Here is a 17,225-nt window from a genome sequence, read left to right as displayed (position 1 = left end):
CCCAAATGAAAACACCAAAATCAAAATGCTGTGCCAATTTAACCCAGATTATTTATACATTTCAAAGCATTTCCACACTGCTTAATATATGACATCTGTGCCAAAGACCTGTGCCAAAGATCTGTCTAAATAAAAATGTATTTTCCTGGTGGCAGGTTGGTCATCTGAGCAAGGGAGCCCAGAGCCGGGCAACTTTTAGTCCATCCCTTTTACACAAAGTGGACCTTCTTGCAGCTACTTTGGCCTATATACCTCCAAACCTATTACAAAATGCTCCGGATAACATCAAATGCCATCTGTGGCTGTCTGTCAAGTGAAGGCAAATGCCTTTTCTTCCCTTCAAAGATGATCAATTTTATTGACCAGGGGAAGAGGCTGTATTTTTAGAATGTTTGAGGATGCCACTCAAAGCCACCGAACTGCTGCCCCTGTCTAAATTTCGCACAAGATGAACAAAAAGCCTGGAACTCTATTGTCAGAAGGACATAAAGGTGGAAGATCCTGATCCACTAGGCACTGGGGTGGATTGCACCCTGCCCTTTGCAGAGTTAGGCCCAGGCTGCTACCGGGCTCAGCACTGGCTGCAACAACAAGCAGCTCTGGCTCGCCCAGCCCTACCCACTGCCACCCCACCACCACATTTACCTGACCTGAGGGTTCTGGATCACAGGAGCCTCAGCAATTGCCCTCTCCCACCAGAAACAAACCAGGACTGCTCCAAGAAAACGCACGTGGCAAAAAGGATCCTTAGGTGGACCACCTCCTTACTCGCTTGTGATTGGCCAACCAAGGATTCCCCCCCCTTTGCTTCTCACTTTCCTCTGTGGCCCCCTACATGGGCATAGCCAGGGTTTTTGTTTTTTGAAGGCGGCAGCCCTTTGATTAGGAAATCACAGCTGCTGAGCTGGGGAGGAAAGAGGGAGGAAATGAAGTACCAGGCAACTCCAAAGCCTTACCTAGTTTGGAGTGAGACACTGCTTGTTTCTCAATTTTAGATTGAGAAACTTGAAATTTTTTGAAAACAGATATCAGTGTGCAAGGCCAGCCAGCCCATGAAGTGGCTTGAAGTAGCTGCTTCAGGCAGCAGAAGCCCCCAAGGCTGCTTCATGGTGCCCCCACCTCTGCCAGAGAAGCAGTGCAAGTCTAGGTTCTGATTTCCTGCCGGTTTCTTGCAAGATCTTGTGAGATCGCATCAAAGTCTTGCAGGATGTCCAGGAGAGTGAAAGATCTCAGGAGATTTGGGTGAGATCTTGCCAGCTCTTTCAGGGAATCGGCACCAGTGCCAGTATTGCTTCTTCTCAAGTGCCTCAGGATTCCAGAACTTAAAGCTGTCCGTTCTGAAGGAAGGGAGGCAGCTCGGGTGGGGTTGGGGAGGAGGTGTGTGACTCTTCAGCTGGAGAAGGCTCAGGTGAGGGTAGGATGCCTCATCAAGCCCAGAAGGTATAACAGGAAATCTGTCCCGGCCAGGCCTGCAGCCACCAGCATTGCTCTCCTGACAGGTGATTTGGACAGATGATTTGGACTCAGATAATTGAGTACTTTAAATGCTTTTCAATAATATTTGTGGATCTAGGGGGGAAGCTGCCTCCCTGCCCCACCTTGGCTACGGCCATGGCCCCCTAGCCTCATGCTGTGGCCCCCCATTTACACAATTTTCACCTGTGGCCCCCTGAGAATACCGTGGCCCCCAGTTGGGAAAACTGATCTAGTCCAATGCCCTGCAATGCAGGAATCACAGTGAAGGAAACCCTGACAGATGGTTACATGATTTGAACAACACCATGATGAACCTGCCCAGGCTTGTGGGGTTCAACTGAGGCCCTGCTTATTTACCCATCATCAGGATTGATTAGACTGGCAGGCTCTAGAGACAGGACCTCTGCAGTGGTGGCCCCATGTTTATGGAACTACCCCCCTAGGCATGTATGCCTCCTACTTTATTGGTTTTCAAATGGGTCTTCAAGTCTTCTCTCTTTCAAGCACTTTAACTTTTTATTTTAGTGCAAGTTGTTTAACCACTGTTATTTCAATGTTATTTTTTTGACCTACATTAATTTAATGCGTGTTGTGCTTGTGCTCTTTTTAAATTACTGTTGGTGCAATAATAATAAGTATAGATTATTTTTTGTTGGTTTTTTAATGAGTTTTATTGTTTCAGTGTGTTGAGAGCCATCTTGGGAGGGGTTGGCATGAAAAGTGGCTTGCAAATGTTGAACGACATATCAGTTGCCACTAGATACTCTTAACTGGACATGCCTTTCCCTGCTCTGCCCAGGCCCCTGAACTGCATGATTTTAGAGACACCTTCATGATTCTACTTATGCGATAAAACAGGAAAGGCTCACTTGTTTGGCTGAGTTTTGGTTTTCCCTGACAGGCAATATCTATCCGGCTGGGGATTTCTCTTTATTTAAGGTTCACTGATTTTTAGTAGAGCCATTTCAGCAACCCGGGTGGATCAACATATTTCGACAAGGTTTGCCAGTGGAGAACTCATATCTCCAGAGCTGAAAGAGGCGGGGCTATTTAATTATGCAAAATGATTTAACTGAACATTAATATCACAATATTTTGACTGAACTGGTTTGGCTAGGGAAATAGAAGTGACTAGCATACTGAATGCCTTGGTTTGGGGGTGTTCTGAAGACAGGAACGCTCAAGTGGAGATGACAGTGTGAGAGTTAGAGGAGGCAAAGGTTTCAGCAGAGGGATTTTAAAAGCCAGCAACCATCTGTTTCCCCTCACCTTTCCACGGGGGAAAAAAGTGACATATCAAAACACTGCTGTCCTTGCTTCATCGTTTGGAAAGATGGCTTCCCTTTCCTAAAAGCAAATTGCATCCATCCTTACCAGCCTGCAAGGACCACCCCTCTGCCCCGGATCTCATTGGACTCCAACTCCCTTGCCAGCATGGCAACTGATGCAGGAAGGTGAGAGTTGTAATCCAACAGCCTCTGGAGGGTACCATATTAGCTAACTCTGGATTAAACCCTGTTGGGGGAATGAGAGGAAGCATTAAAAAATATTCCCGGAAGCTTGCACAACTGTTTTGTACAAAACAAAACCCAAATTCCCCAGTAGTTTTGTTTTAGATAAAGTGTCAGTAGTGGCTAGTGGTGATGAAAAGTCCCACAGAGGAAGCTTTTGACTATCCTTGTAATTCCTCAAATAAGCAAGCATCTTCGAAGTGGCTTCAAATTCCACTTTTGCCAAAATCCAGCAGTATAACAATGACACGGTCAGGTTGCTACGCCAACAATAGGTTGTAGCCAAGGAGGAATCAAGAGCCTTAGGCAGGGTTGTGTAGATACAAGAACTGAACGGTGCCAACTCTTTGATGGATGCAAATGCTCCCCTCTTTTGGTGGGTTGCACAAGCATTCTAGTCATCATGGGTGAGGCAGTAAGATTTGGAGAAGGGGGGATGGACTCCATGCCTCAGAACTCCTACCAGGACCACCATCTAACTTCAGCAGTTTTACTCACCATTATTCACAATTTGCCACCTTGAGGGCTATAAACTTGTAAACTTTTTTTTTAATGTGAAAGCTGATATTCTCAGAAGACTGAACTCTGCAGATGGGATCAAATGGCATGGCTTTCTTCTGCTCACATCAAAGAGGCCATACCTTTCTCACACTGTTTGAAGAACAGCCAGGGGCCAATCCTCTATCTGAAAGGGTCTTCTGTTTGAAGGGCTACCCAGAAAAAAACACAAGACGGAAGAGCAGAAGCCTTGAAATTGATCATCAACAGCAACTGAAGAGCGAACTGAACAGGCACTCTGATCACTTGGTGATTCCCCACTATAGTGAGATAGCTTCTTCTTGTTGTTTAAGTTGGAGGAGTTGCTTCTCAGCTTGCACCTATCTGTACAAACAAGCAGATCTCCATAAAACTTGCCCTTGAGTCCTCATTTGTCCTTTAGCAATGCTTTCTCTCTTTCCTTGCAAGGTGTAAGCTATTGTGGAAACTTTAGCTTTCCTGTTTTTAGGAGGTTAGTGTGTGCTTATCATTTTTGGTGAGGGAGCAAACCTTTCCCTCCACACATATACAAGCACACACACACACACAGACACACAGACACACCACCGTGCAGAGGGTGGCATGGCAAATTCAACTTAGCAGCTCGCCTTAATTGAGTCAGCTGGTGCCTGCCATACAGTGAAACTTCAAATTTGATCTGGTCAGCATGCCTGTGTAATGCATTGGTGGTTTGAAGTTGGATTTATCCTGCCATGGGAACTGTCTCCATCGATGAAACAAACAGTCTATGAGTCTAGTGGACTGTGACAGCCTGAGATGCCAAACTCGAGAGGGGAAGGAGGCAAGAGGGGAGAGGAGGAATGAAAAAAGATGGGGGGGGGGACGACTTGAATCCTGAGCTTTAACCAACACAGCCCCCGATGCTTTGCAATGATCCTTTCCTCAAAATCATTGCAGCTTAGGCCAAGTGATTAAAAATAACTCCATGTTGTGTATGGAGGGTGGACGGGGAGAGATTGGCTGCTCACTTGTACATCACTTGCAGCTTCTTTTTCATATTGACAGCAAGAAAGAACACAGCATCATAACAACTTCTCTTCTTGTTAAGCTATGGAACTCTCTCCCATAGGTGGCAGCTCGGTTGCCAGCCTGGATGGCTTTAAAAGAGGACTGGATGAATTCATGGAAGACCATGGAAGACAAGGCTATCAATGGCTACGAGCCAAGAGGGCTGTGCTGTGCCTCCACAGCTGGGGGCTGCAATGCTTCTGAGTACCAGCTGGTGGAAACCACAGCAGGGAAGAGGGCTCTTGGGCATCAGGTCAGCCATTGTGAGAACAGGACGCTGGACTAGATGGGCCATTGGCCTGATCCAGTAGGCTCTTATTATAATCTTATGTTGGAACTGGTGGACACCCCGCTGTTCACTTTTAGGATCTTGTGAGCATTCCTTTTTAGAAGACCCCAAAACTCAAGGTGAGCTTTGTTTTGTGGTCAGTTGGATCTTCTTCTTTATTTAACAGTTGCTATCATCCCTTGCTATTGACCATACTGACTGGGGTCGGAATTCAACAACACCTGGAGATCCACAAGCCTCCCATCACTGACCTGTACTCTACCAATATGTGCAGGGAATGAATTGCCTCCTTCCTCTCTCTCTCTGCATTGTGGGAGATGTAACAAAGTGTATTTGCCTTCAAAGCAAGCCTGCTCCAATCCCTACAAGACAATGATAAGGTGTGTGTGTGGGGGGGGGTGTCTTAGGAGGAGTTCAAAGCTGCAGTGTGATTTAACTGTGGCTGTCTAAACTTCTTAAACATGACAAGTCAGCATCAGAAACTGACATGTCCTCATCAGGATGAGGAGTGAAGCCTGCGGCCTTTCATGAACGCTCTTTAACCACACTTGAACAGCTAACCTTAAAATGCTTTTAAAAATATACATGTATATTTATATGCAGGCAGCGGCTTTTCCAGAGAACTATCTGATAGTAGGGCTGTTCAACAATGGAATGGACTACCTTGGAAAGTGGTGGATTCTCCTCTTTGGAGGTTTTTCAACAGAGGTTGGATGACCATCTGTTGGGAATTTTTCCTTAATTGCAGGAAGTTTGACTAGATGACCCTTGGGGTCCCTTAAAGCTCTCCAACTCTAAGATTCCACGAGACTCACCAATGATCAATCGCAGTTTTGTTGGTTAACTCTCAAGTTGGTGAGGCTCATTTGACAATGACATGAACTCAAACATTTAGTGTCATTGGCCTAGTCCTGTGGAATGCTCTTCTAACAGAGATTTAGCAGTGATTTTCTGTTTTTAATGTTCACTAGAAACTTTTCTACGTTGCCAGGTTTATGCAGACAATTAAGAAAACATCCACTATAATAATTACCTGGTAATCTGTGATTTTGAATTCTCACGTGTTTTTATTGCATGTATCTAATTAATGCAAACCTCTTAGATTTTTTAAAAACAATGAATTTGTGATATACACCTACTTTTATAAAATAACAAGAGTTACCTGAGCATTATGAGAACAACAGAGTTCTCTTACTATAGACCTCAAGTTGAGGAACTTTTTCTCTCTCACTTGGAATCTGTGCTCTTTCATAAGGAAAAGAAAAGGCCTGTCCGTTTCTGAAGAAACCCTGCTTCTGCATATGGGTGAGCACAGAGCTTGAGACATTTTACAGGTGGGCCTCTGAAGTCTTAAGCATAACTCTTTGTATACAACTGTTATTCTTAGCTCCTGCTGTACGGGGTCGTTTTCCCGAGAGACATAATCTAAACAGTTTCTCTTAAGCTGATCGGTCTGTCTAAAATATTTCAGAAAACATCCACGACAGCACTAGACAGATTATTTTAGAATACCAAGGGTTGGCTTAGTTCTTTCAAATTCAAACATGAGATGTTCCCCCCACTTATTCTCCCACAGTTTTGATAACCCTTTTCGCACGGATTAGTTAACAGTAGAAATGTGGCTTTGGGCTATTAAACCATATCTACAAAATCTGAAAGTCGACATGTGGTGTGACAAAGACATTGGGGAGTTGGGATTCTACTTGCTACCCTCTGCATGGAACTGACCTTGTCTCTGTTCGGTAATGGAGGTTTCCAATAACTTCCCAGCCTTGGGGCTTTCTAGGGCCAGGCCTGCCAATCACAATGAACAGTATGAGATGGCAGAGCCATTGATGGAAAGTCGGCAAATGTCCACAACAGACAGCAAAGAAGACCTTCTTGTTACTTGTTCCCAAAGAAAATCTGGGATCTACTTTTGGAGAAAAGAGAAGTCTCAAATGGACCATTATGGTGTGCATGGTTTATTGTACACTTAGAAGATAGACATGCTAAAAAAAAAAAAACTTGAAGGGGGCTATATATTTTATTGATTTGTTCACAGAAATATTATTGCTATACCAGTTTCCTTCTCAGCTCATAACATTCAGAAAAACACAAAAGACTCCTCATTAAAACCTATGAATTCAAAGTAAAACAGATATCCTTCTTAAACTATGGTGCCCAGAATTATCCATTTAAATCCCACCTTCCTTCCTATTGACATTTTCTAATCTTGCTCTGTTCCAAGTAGGGTGTTTTAGGGTATGGATTTTATTTATTTTCTTTTATTTGCCTTTTTTCCTTTATGGAGCACATTGATTTCTCCATTGAAAGATTTGCCAGTAATTTATACTGATTGCTGAAAAAGACACCATTCTTCTTTTAATAAGGCAATTTGCATATTTAATAACTTTAATCTTCCTTGCTGAAAGGCAGTCTCTGAAAGTTTATTTCTACATTCTTTATTTTCTGATTCTCTTAGCATCTTTTCCATTAACATGATGATAAATGAAATCAAAATAGGGAGTGACAGTTTCCTCTTTGAGAGTTATTCTTGTGGTCTAACAGCAGAAATTTCTACCCTTACTAGGGATATACAAAGACATCACAGTCCATTCCATCCTGTATTCTCCACATGCAGTCCTGTTTCTATTCCACTGCAGTTCAACATCCACAAAAAACCTATATTATTTGACTCATTGTCCACTGTGGCTAAATTACATAACACAGGTAATTAATTATGTACATAATGTTGTTACCCCCCCCCCATTCTTTGCAATGCAAAGGAAACAAGGCACATGGGTGGGGGTGTAATCAGCTGTGTATTGTTTGTGGACTGAAGGCAGCAACAACTATCTGCATTCACTGAAATGATTTTTGTTCTGAACATGGGACAAATAAGCAAACAGTAGTAATTTCTCCTCCTGTTTCTGGTGTTGTTGGGATTCTCTGGCATTCCCGGGATTCACATAGAAAATGGAGGTATTGGCAGTTTTGCAGGAACCCTGAGGTGCAGACTTTGAACACAAAGAGGACCATGTATCCTGAGGCAGGGTGCCATACACGGGCCACCACCACAGAGAAAGTTCTCTCGTGTGTTGCCACTAACCTTGCAAGAGGAGTGCAACAGCTAATTCTAAAGAAAGAACCATAGCTCAAGTGGTAGAACATCAACTTTGCATGCAGGAGATCCCAGATTCAACTCCTGATGACATCTCCAGGTAGAACAAGGCAACACCTCTTCCTGAAAACCTGGAGGGTCACTCATGCTCAGGGTGCACATTGCTGAGCTATATGGACCAATGCTCTGATCCAGTGGAAGGCAGCTTTCTACAGCACTGTGATGGGAATATTTGCATAGGAGGAGATGGTCCTTCAAACAGCTTGGTCCCAAATGGTTTAGAGCTTTATAGATAGCCACCAGCACCTGAAATTGCACTAAAAAATGAATTGGCCCCTCAAGGCTTATGCAAAGAACCAGCATGACCCATATACCTTTGTGATAGTGCTGGGAGACCTTCCACTTTTGAGGGGCCAGTAGGATTGCTAGGATCTCAACCTGAAACTGCAATTCAACAGCAGCTCAATGCACAGAAATTTAGCAGGTTATCAAATTCAGTTTCATGCTGTGAAAAGTGTCGCCTGCTGATTTTGACACATCGTGGCTATTAAGGACACAGTTCTGCACACATCCAGGCACAAACTAATCTATTTGTTGTTCTGGAACAACTAGGAGCGTCTGTAGCACCAGCCTTTGCAAATCTGATGTCCTCCAGATGTTTTGGACTACTAATCCCACCAGCCCCAGTCATCTGATGGGAGTGGTAATCCAAAATATCTGGCTTCATTCTTTAATGGATGCATCGTCCACTCACTTTACAGGGCTGGCTCATATGAGGTATGAACTACTAAAATGTTGGATATACACTGGATTTGATGGAAGAACTGGTAAGTTGAATGGATGTTTTAGGTCAATGTCCCACAACCACAGAGTCCCTCATTGCAGCAGCAACTGTTTGTTGTTGTTTAGTTGTGTCCGACTCTTCGTGACTCCATGGACCAGAGCACGCCAGGCACTTCTGTCTTCCACTGCCTCCCGCAGTTTGGTCAAACTCATGCTGGTAGCTTCGAGAACACTGTCCAACCATCTTGTCCTCTGTCGTCCCCTTCTCCTTGTACCCTCCATCTTTCCCAACAACAGGGTCTTTTCCAGGGAGTCTTCTCTTCTCATGAGGTGGCCAAAGTATTGGAGCCTCAGCTTCACGATCTGTCCTTCCAGTGAGCACTCAGGGCTGATTAGCTTAAGAATGGAGAGGTTTGTTCTTCTTGCAGTCCATGGGACTCTCAAGAATCTCCTCCAGCACCATAATTCAAAAGCATCAAATCTTCAGCGATCAGCCTTCTTTATGGTCCAGTTCTCACTTCCATACATCACTACTGGGAAAACCATAGCTTTTACTATACGGATCTTTGTTGGCAAGGTGATGTCTCAACTGTAGCACCTGTTAAACTGCAACTTAAATCTATCTAAGTGTCAAGGAAGATCACTTAAAATCAGGGGGACTGCTCAAACTGCTGTTAGATTCTTGTTTTAAATGGCCTCTGGAACCATGGTGCAAGAACACTAATATAAGAACATAAGAAGAGCCTGCTGGATCAGGTCGATGCCCATCTAGTCCAAATTCCTGTTTTCACAGCAGCTGACCAGATGACAAGCCCACAAACAGGATCTGAGCACAAGAGCCCTCTCGTCTCTTGTGGCTTCCAGCAACTGATATTCAGAAGCATTACTGCCTCCAGCTGTGGACGTGAAGCATAGCCATCAAGACTAGTACCTACTGACAGTGTAACCTGGGTAAGGGTCTAGTTCAGGGACAGAGCAGCTGCTTTGCATGAAGAGCTAATGCCTGGTGTCAAAGGAGTGGAGACGACTTTCTGTCTGAAACTCTGGAGAACCACTGCCAGTCAGTGTAGTCAGCACTGAACTAGATGGACTGACCTGACATAAGGCAGCTTCTTATCTTCCAAACCTTTAAAAACTTTCTTTTCTAGCTCAACCTAAACTAACCAGAGCTTCTTATTCTTTGAAACAATTCCATGGCAACCCTCTTTTTTATTTTTTATTTTTAAAGGAGACCTCAGAATTTCTCACCTACTTAGCACCTGGTTAAACACCATTTTAACCTCTTGCTTCTGGCCTAGTATATCCCCATTAGGAAACATTTCTGTTAATGTCATCCCAATTAAGTAATTGTCATTGTCACTCACAAACATTTGGCTCAATTGGCTTCTTGGGAGGTTCCTTAATAATGCAGCCATCCCAATTAAGCTCATCCTCATTAGACGAAGTATACAATATTACCATTTTATTGCCATCTGTAAAGTAGTCCCACTCTGAGCTATGGAATTATTAAGAGGCAACATAAACAGAATTCCCAGCCAATGTATTATTTGCTGACCCCAGTAGATGGTGACAATGGCCTGTTGACTTTCATTGCTCTCAGTACATCTTCAGAGGCACTCGTGATTACTCTTTGGAGCTTGAGGAATACAGTGTAATTTAATTTTGTCTTCTTCAGATGGTGTTGTTCTACTCTGTTCACATCAACATATTAGGATTTCATAAAAGTGCTTCATAGAAAAGAGAAAAAAAGCTGCAAAACAGCTGACTTTCACTCCTGGAGTTTTTTGGGTTAATAAGTAGGATCAACTGGGACTATTGCAGCATCACTCGATTGTCATCTCACAAATTCAGTAGCTGTATTTTGTAGTTCATTTCACTGATAGACATGGGGAGGGGAAGAGACTACAGCTGCTGACCCCACATCAGATCTCAACATATTAGCTGGAAGATCTGTAAGGGTCATCAGCAAGGCACAGAGACAAAATTATAGAAGTATAAGAACATCTGAGATCTGATGGACCAGCATTGGAGTCGAAGGACCATTGGCCTGGTCCAACAGGCTCTTCTTATGGTATTATGTTCTTGTATTCTTATTGTCTTCTCACACTGGGCAAGCTGGTGCCAATGGGAAGTCCACAAGTAGAACCAGAGCACAAGAGCACTGTCCCCTCATGAGGATTCCTTTACAAGCTGCTGGAAGGCAACAACACAGAGAGCAACTTGTCTCCACACCCTTCTTCTGGGCTTCCCAGGGGCTTCTGGTTCACCACAGACGTAAACACGATTAGGTGGGACTCCGATCTACTTCAGCAAAACTCTTCTGATGTTCTTATGCGGAGGCTGTTTGGAGGGAGGCAAATGTAACCTAGGAATATAAGAAGAGCCTGCTGGATTTGGCCCATCTAGTCCACCAGTCTGTTCTCACAATGGCCAACCAGATGCCTGCAGGAAACTAGCAAGCAAGATTCAAGCAGCAGCGCTGTCCCTTCTTGTGGTCTCCAGCAACTGGCATTCAGAAGCATTGCTCTGTGGCGGCAGAGTAGAACAGAGCCATCATGGCTAGTATCCTTTGAGAGCAGTTAATCTTCCAGAGATGCAATGGGCAACCCCTTCTGCAAGCGGATGATGAGAGTCTTTGATTATTTTGCCACTCTCTTCTAAGGGGCAGTGTGCACAAATGCCTTACGAGCTCTTTTGCTGGTGTTTTTTCTAGTGTTAACATTTAATGTTGTGTGGGTGGTTGGGATATACACAATACAATTCTGAAAGAGTGGATTTGGGCTCTTCTCATCCTGGCCCTTCTGAGCACATATGTTAGAACTAAGTCTTTTTTGGCTCAGCTGTAGCTTGAATCTAATGAAAATGACAGATAATGCAGGGAGCTGAGAGCCTGCCAAAAAGGGGGATATTTCCCATGAGATAGCACCTGGTGATGCAGAAATAGACACTATAGATTTGTGATTGGCTGGTTCTTACCAGTCTTCCTATCTAGTTGGTATTATCAACTACACAAGATCACATCTTGGATAATAACAGCAACAGTAGCATGTATAAAAAAATCACTGCAGCAGAAAGAAAGGGGGGGGGAATAGATCAATTATGTCAATTATATGGTAGAACTCTCTCCCCCCCCATCTGCACCACACACACACACACACACACACACACACACACACGTGTAGCATCTATCTCTGATCTAATTATTCACAGCCTTATTTGGGTGCCCCCCTTCTCTTTTTTCTCTCTCAAGCAAACAAAAAAAGGCGCTTTCTTTTCAAATGCGCTGCCAAATTAAATATATGTGTGATCACTGTGTGGCATGTATAGTTAACTTGATAAAGAAGTGATTGCTAGAAGATCAGGATACTGGGAAACAGCTCCCTGCTCCCCACTATTTTCACGTTGATTTCTTTTTCCTGTCAAAGGCAAGTTAAAATAGGGGATCTGTGTTAGGGCGAGTGGGAGAAAGTAGCAGCAATCTTCCTGCCCCCCAATAGAATAAAATGAGGCATAAGAAGTTAGCATGCTGCAGTGATTGTTTTCTTTCCCCATTTTGGCAAACGTGTCCATTATTTCTAAACAACTCCATTCTGCTGATTATAATGGACTTCCTTCCCTCCTTCCTTCCTTCCTTCCTTCCTTCCTTCCTTCCTTCCTCCTTCCGAAATCAAAATAAAAGCATTACAAATAGTACACCCAAGTTGGGCAAAGCCCCCTCGCCTATCTGGGAATTTGGAATGGACAACTACTAAAATGCAGGCCTGTTTATTTCATTGATTGCATTGCATTTATATCCCACCTATTCCAACAAGGAGCTCAAGGCAATGTATGTGGTTCTCCCTTTCAACCGTTTTATCCTCACAACAACTTTATGAGGTAGTTTAGGCTGAGGGAGAGTGGCTGCATCAATAGTTTTGGCAGAAGGCGAAGAGCAGCAGAATGGAAACAGGGGTACGAGCATCAAATACAGGGTGGAACGGAAAGCGATGCCTTCTTGCATCCCTAGATTCGACCCAAAGTAGTTAGGAGGCAGGCAGTTGCATCATTCCAACATTTCTTTGCAACAATCATGTGTAAGAATCTCCCCACCCCCACTCCATATATATGAAGATGGGCTGTGAAAATATCTTAAGCAATGGTGTGACACGATCACACTTCCTGTGGTTAATTCTTCACCCAGGTCAGGTGCTTTCTCTGCTCAGTGACTCATTTGATTATCATCTACCTTGTGAGTGCACACACACACACACACACACACACACCAGAAAGAAGGAAGGAAGAAGGAAGGAAGGGGAGAGGTGGGAGGGAGCCATGGAGCCTCAAGCAGTGTCTGGTAAGGATGACAAGCAGTCACAGTACTGAGCACTGTGCAGGAATAACTGAGTTAGAAAAAAGCTGCTGGCACTGTAATAAAGCGTTTAATGGACAGACAGCCTCTTTTACCTTCCTTGGGGTAACACTAAACCCCTTTTTATTGTAGTTTGCACAGATGTTAGTGAGTTATCCATTTCTCTAATCATACTAGAAGTTAACACATCTATCTTAAGTAAGAAGGCTGGCCCACTCTCTTTGAGAGAGTCCTTTTTCTAATAAACTTGTGTCAGTTCTAGGTCAGTTTTACCAATACAAATAAAATTCAAGCAAATAAAAAGTATATTGTTTTGTGATAAGAGGTATGTAATTATGTCCCTTAGGTCAGTTTAAATTTACACACCCGGCGTAACCTTTGCTACCATGTGGATTTTAAGTTTCCCCCTTTTTTGAAGAAAGAAAAAAAAGATAGCTTAAAAAAACAACCACCTTAGATCATGCAATATCAGAAAGGCCCGCCATGCTCTGGGCTAGATGCAGTATACAGTTTGTACTCCTCTCTCTCTCTCTCTCTCTCTCTCTCTCTGCTACAGTTATTTGTGTGTATAAATAAAGACATCTTGCTCTCACACTGCCTCATCCCGTCAATAAATCGTCATGAATGGAATGGGCTTGTTTGGTTTATTTCCTCTGCAAAGAGACTTTAACTGGATCGATAAATGCAGAATATTCACATTTGCTTGTATTCTTTCAGAGAGAGCGAGAGAGAGATCGTGTCCTGTTTCGGAGGTTATTCCCTCCCCACCATCACCACAATACATACGTACACTTTCAGGCACGCCTTACATCTCCAAATGTAGCATATTCTCCTATTAAAACTCATCAAAAGAGGATTAAGTAAATAAACGGGTTTCTTTTCCCTTTCTCTCTTTCTTTTTTTTAAAGGGGGAAGGTTTTGTACACAGCAAATATGCTACATACTTCAACTTCCAGTGTGCCCGCAAAGGTCAGCTAAAGTTCAGGGGAAGGATAAATGATTGCTACTTTAAGGGGGTCCGCTGTAAGCCCTGTCCTTTTTTTTTTTTTGCACGGAGTTGATGGGTTCACAGCGGTAGCTGAATTTTGATAGATTGGCAGACACTGAAAGGAAATGCTAAGTGCGCTACTGGGATTCTTGCTCTCTCTCTCTCTCTCTCTCCGTTTTCCAGGGGCAAAGGGAGAGAGGCAAGGGACATGTATTTCTTAAGGGCAGGACCATCGCCCGACCCCGCGGACAAAGCCCGCGCGGCTGCCGTTGCCTCCTCGTACCTTTGCCTTGGAACAAAAGGCCTAACCGGCAGGGTGGGCTACCCAGATAAACCTGTGAGGCTCAGGGATGGAGGTCTGCCTTTTGTGCATGCAAATTTACTGCTCTCCGGGGCCTCCCTGTACAGCAAAGAGGCCTGCCTCTGTTGTGTTTTCCCGGTAAAACACTTTTAATAAATAAATCATAGATAAGGAAACCTTTCGCCGTTGCCTCTTCAAAACAAAGGAAAGGGGCCCTGTGGAAATTTCCTAATGCAGCTACAGATCAAGCTATTTTAAAAAAACAAAACAAACATGAAGTTTTAGAGCAATCCAAAGGAGATGCACTAGTGGCAAAAATAAAATAAAATCCCGCAAAGTAAACAGCTGCCCCAGAAGGGCTTTCCTCCTAACGGGGGGAGCGGATTTGGCATAACGCTACTCCCCTGGGAGGAGAAGAGAGGTGGGGAATTTTTGCCCAATGAGGGAGGCAGAGATGAACTATTTAAGCCTGCACTGCCCCATGTTATCCTCTCTTCTCTCTTCAGCACCTACCCTTCCTCTCTTGGCAGTGTGGGCCTTTGGATAGTTGCCCTTTGGGGACAGTAGGATTATTATTTTTTTTGGAAGATCCTGATTGGCTCTGTGTCTTCCCTTTTTTGCCTACTCTACACTGTTGAGTGATGTCTGGTTGACTTGAGTGGTGTTTATTTATGTGGCGGGTTGGCATTTAGTCCAGGCGGGTGAGAGGATTCAAGACAGAATGGAGACAGTGATGGAGAACTGAGACAGTGTTGGGTCAGAGGCATTCCTTAGTCACCACTGCCAGGCCTTTCCTCAGTAACAGTCAGTTCCCAAAATCCTGTCAGAATAAAACCATCTTCAGTGCTTGGTGGGAGGACAGCTAGGAGGGAGGTAGCCTAACTTCTCTAGAAAGGGAGTTCCAGAATCTGTTTGGCAGGCACCGAGAAGACCCTATTAGGAAACCTTGTTGTGCGGACACAGTGTGTGAGTTCAGACTTGCCCAGGGGATAGGAAGGTTCAATTACCTACAATCTATTACCTACCACATGCCTAGACACCTTTGATTTGGTTACATTGTTTTAATTTGATTAATTAAATCAAATTAATTTTGCAGATTCTGGTGGGTGGATTCTTTGCTGTGAATCCTAGAAGACCTGCCCCCTGCCTTACAGGGGCCCTGACTGACTCCAGCTACAAAAGCTAAGGCTGATGAATAGACTCTTTGGCTGGGGCATTGTTTAGAAGGTTTTGTTGGGTTTCTTTTGTTGTTGCTATTGATATATTTTTTTGTATCTATAATTTTAGATCTTATTATGATTTACGTGGAAATTGTTTAGTTTGGTTGTGTACTTTTTGATGTGCTCTATTTATTGTTTATGACTTCTTTTGCACTTTGGAATTTGCCACTATGTATACCATTGCTAACGCAATATGCAATATGCTGAAATTTCTAGTACTTATTGGCAGCCACAGCCAACTGGAATCAAAGCCCTCGGTTTCATTTCTCATTCTAAATATGATTTATCTTCCAAAAACGTTTAGGAAGGGATAGGAAATGCCTTTCGTTTTGATTTCCTGCTGACATGGGCAGAATTCAGGTTGTGTTGTGGTTTCAAATGGCTGCATTTTTATTTATTTTTTTGGAGGGGTGGAATTAGCTACATTTCCATTTTAGGAGTTTCCTCTCTAAAGATGAATTTTAAAGGTTTCTAAAACAAAAAACGAAGCTGTTTTTCCCACAACAGAAAAATATGTATTGAACATTTAGAACAGATCTTTATGGATCTTAGGCATGCACAGAGAGATGCCTTTCCCGTGGGATAATGGCTTCATGGATTTCTGGCTTTAAAAGGGAAATTGACCAATTCGTGGAGAACACTGTTATCAGTGGCTACCAGTCATTATGGCTGTCTATTGCCTCATGCTGGGTAACATGTTTGGGGAGAATGGTATTGTGTGCACACACTTTTGGCAAACTTCTCATCCACATCTGGTTGGACACTGGGAGAACAGAATGGTGGTCATGACTGACATTTTGTGTGATCCAGCAGGGCTCTTTTTAAACCCTCATTGTTCTAATGGACACTATTTAAATCATTGATTCTCAGCTTTCTTAGCAAGCTTTGGAAGGGTGTGAGGGATTGTATCAATTCCCAGGTGGCAAAACATCCCTTCTCTCCACTTACCTTGGAGGTGGGATGTAAGAAGGTTCCACGCTCTGTTCATCTCATGCAGAACTGTTTCCATTCCACTGCAGTCCGTCTTCCTCCCAAAACTATGCCACTTGTCTGCTGCATCAAAATTATGTAATTTATGTGATTCATGTCTTTAAATATGTATATTAAGTAAATTATGGTGTCATTACATCAGTCTACTCCGTTCATTTCAGTACAAACAAAATGCAGTGGAAAAGGTGGTGGCAACATGATCATTTATGCAGTATTTGTGGACTGCAACAATACTGGTGAATACCAATTGCATTCACTGGACAAATAAACAAAAATTGGCAATTTCTACTCCCATTTCCATTTCCACTGGAAATCTCAGACATAAGGACATAAGAAGAGCCTGCTGGATCAGGCCAATGGCCCATCTAACCCCCAGCATCCTGTTCTCACAGTGGCCAACCAGATGACCATTATGGGAAGCCTGCAAGCAGGATTCGAGCACAAGAACCACTCTCTCTTCCTGTGGTTTCCAGCAACTGGGATTCAGAAACATTACTGTCTCAAACTCTGGAAGCCTGGCCATCATGGCTAGTAGCCACCAATAATCCTCTTTTAAAGTCAGCCAAACTGGTGGCTATATCTGGGCAGCAAGTTCCATAGTTTAACTATGTGAAGTGTGAAGAAGGACTTCCTATTATCTGTCCTACCTT

Source organism: Podarcis pityusensis (assembly GCF_964106645.2).
Source record: "Podarcis pityusensis genome assembly, chromosome: 8".
Classification (NCBI taxonomy): Eukaryota; Metazoa; Chordata; class Lepidosauria; order Squamata; family Lacertidae; genus Podarcis; species Podarcis pityusensis.
The sequence above is the reverse complement of the archived record's forward strand: the minus strand, read 5'-3'. Positions refer to the sequence as shown.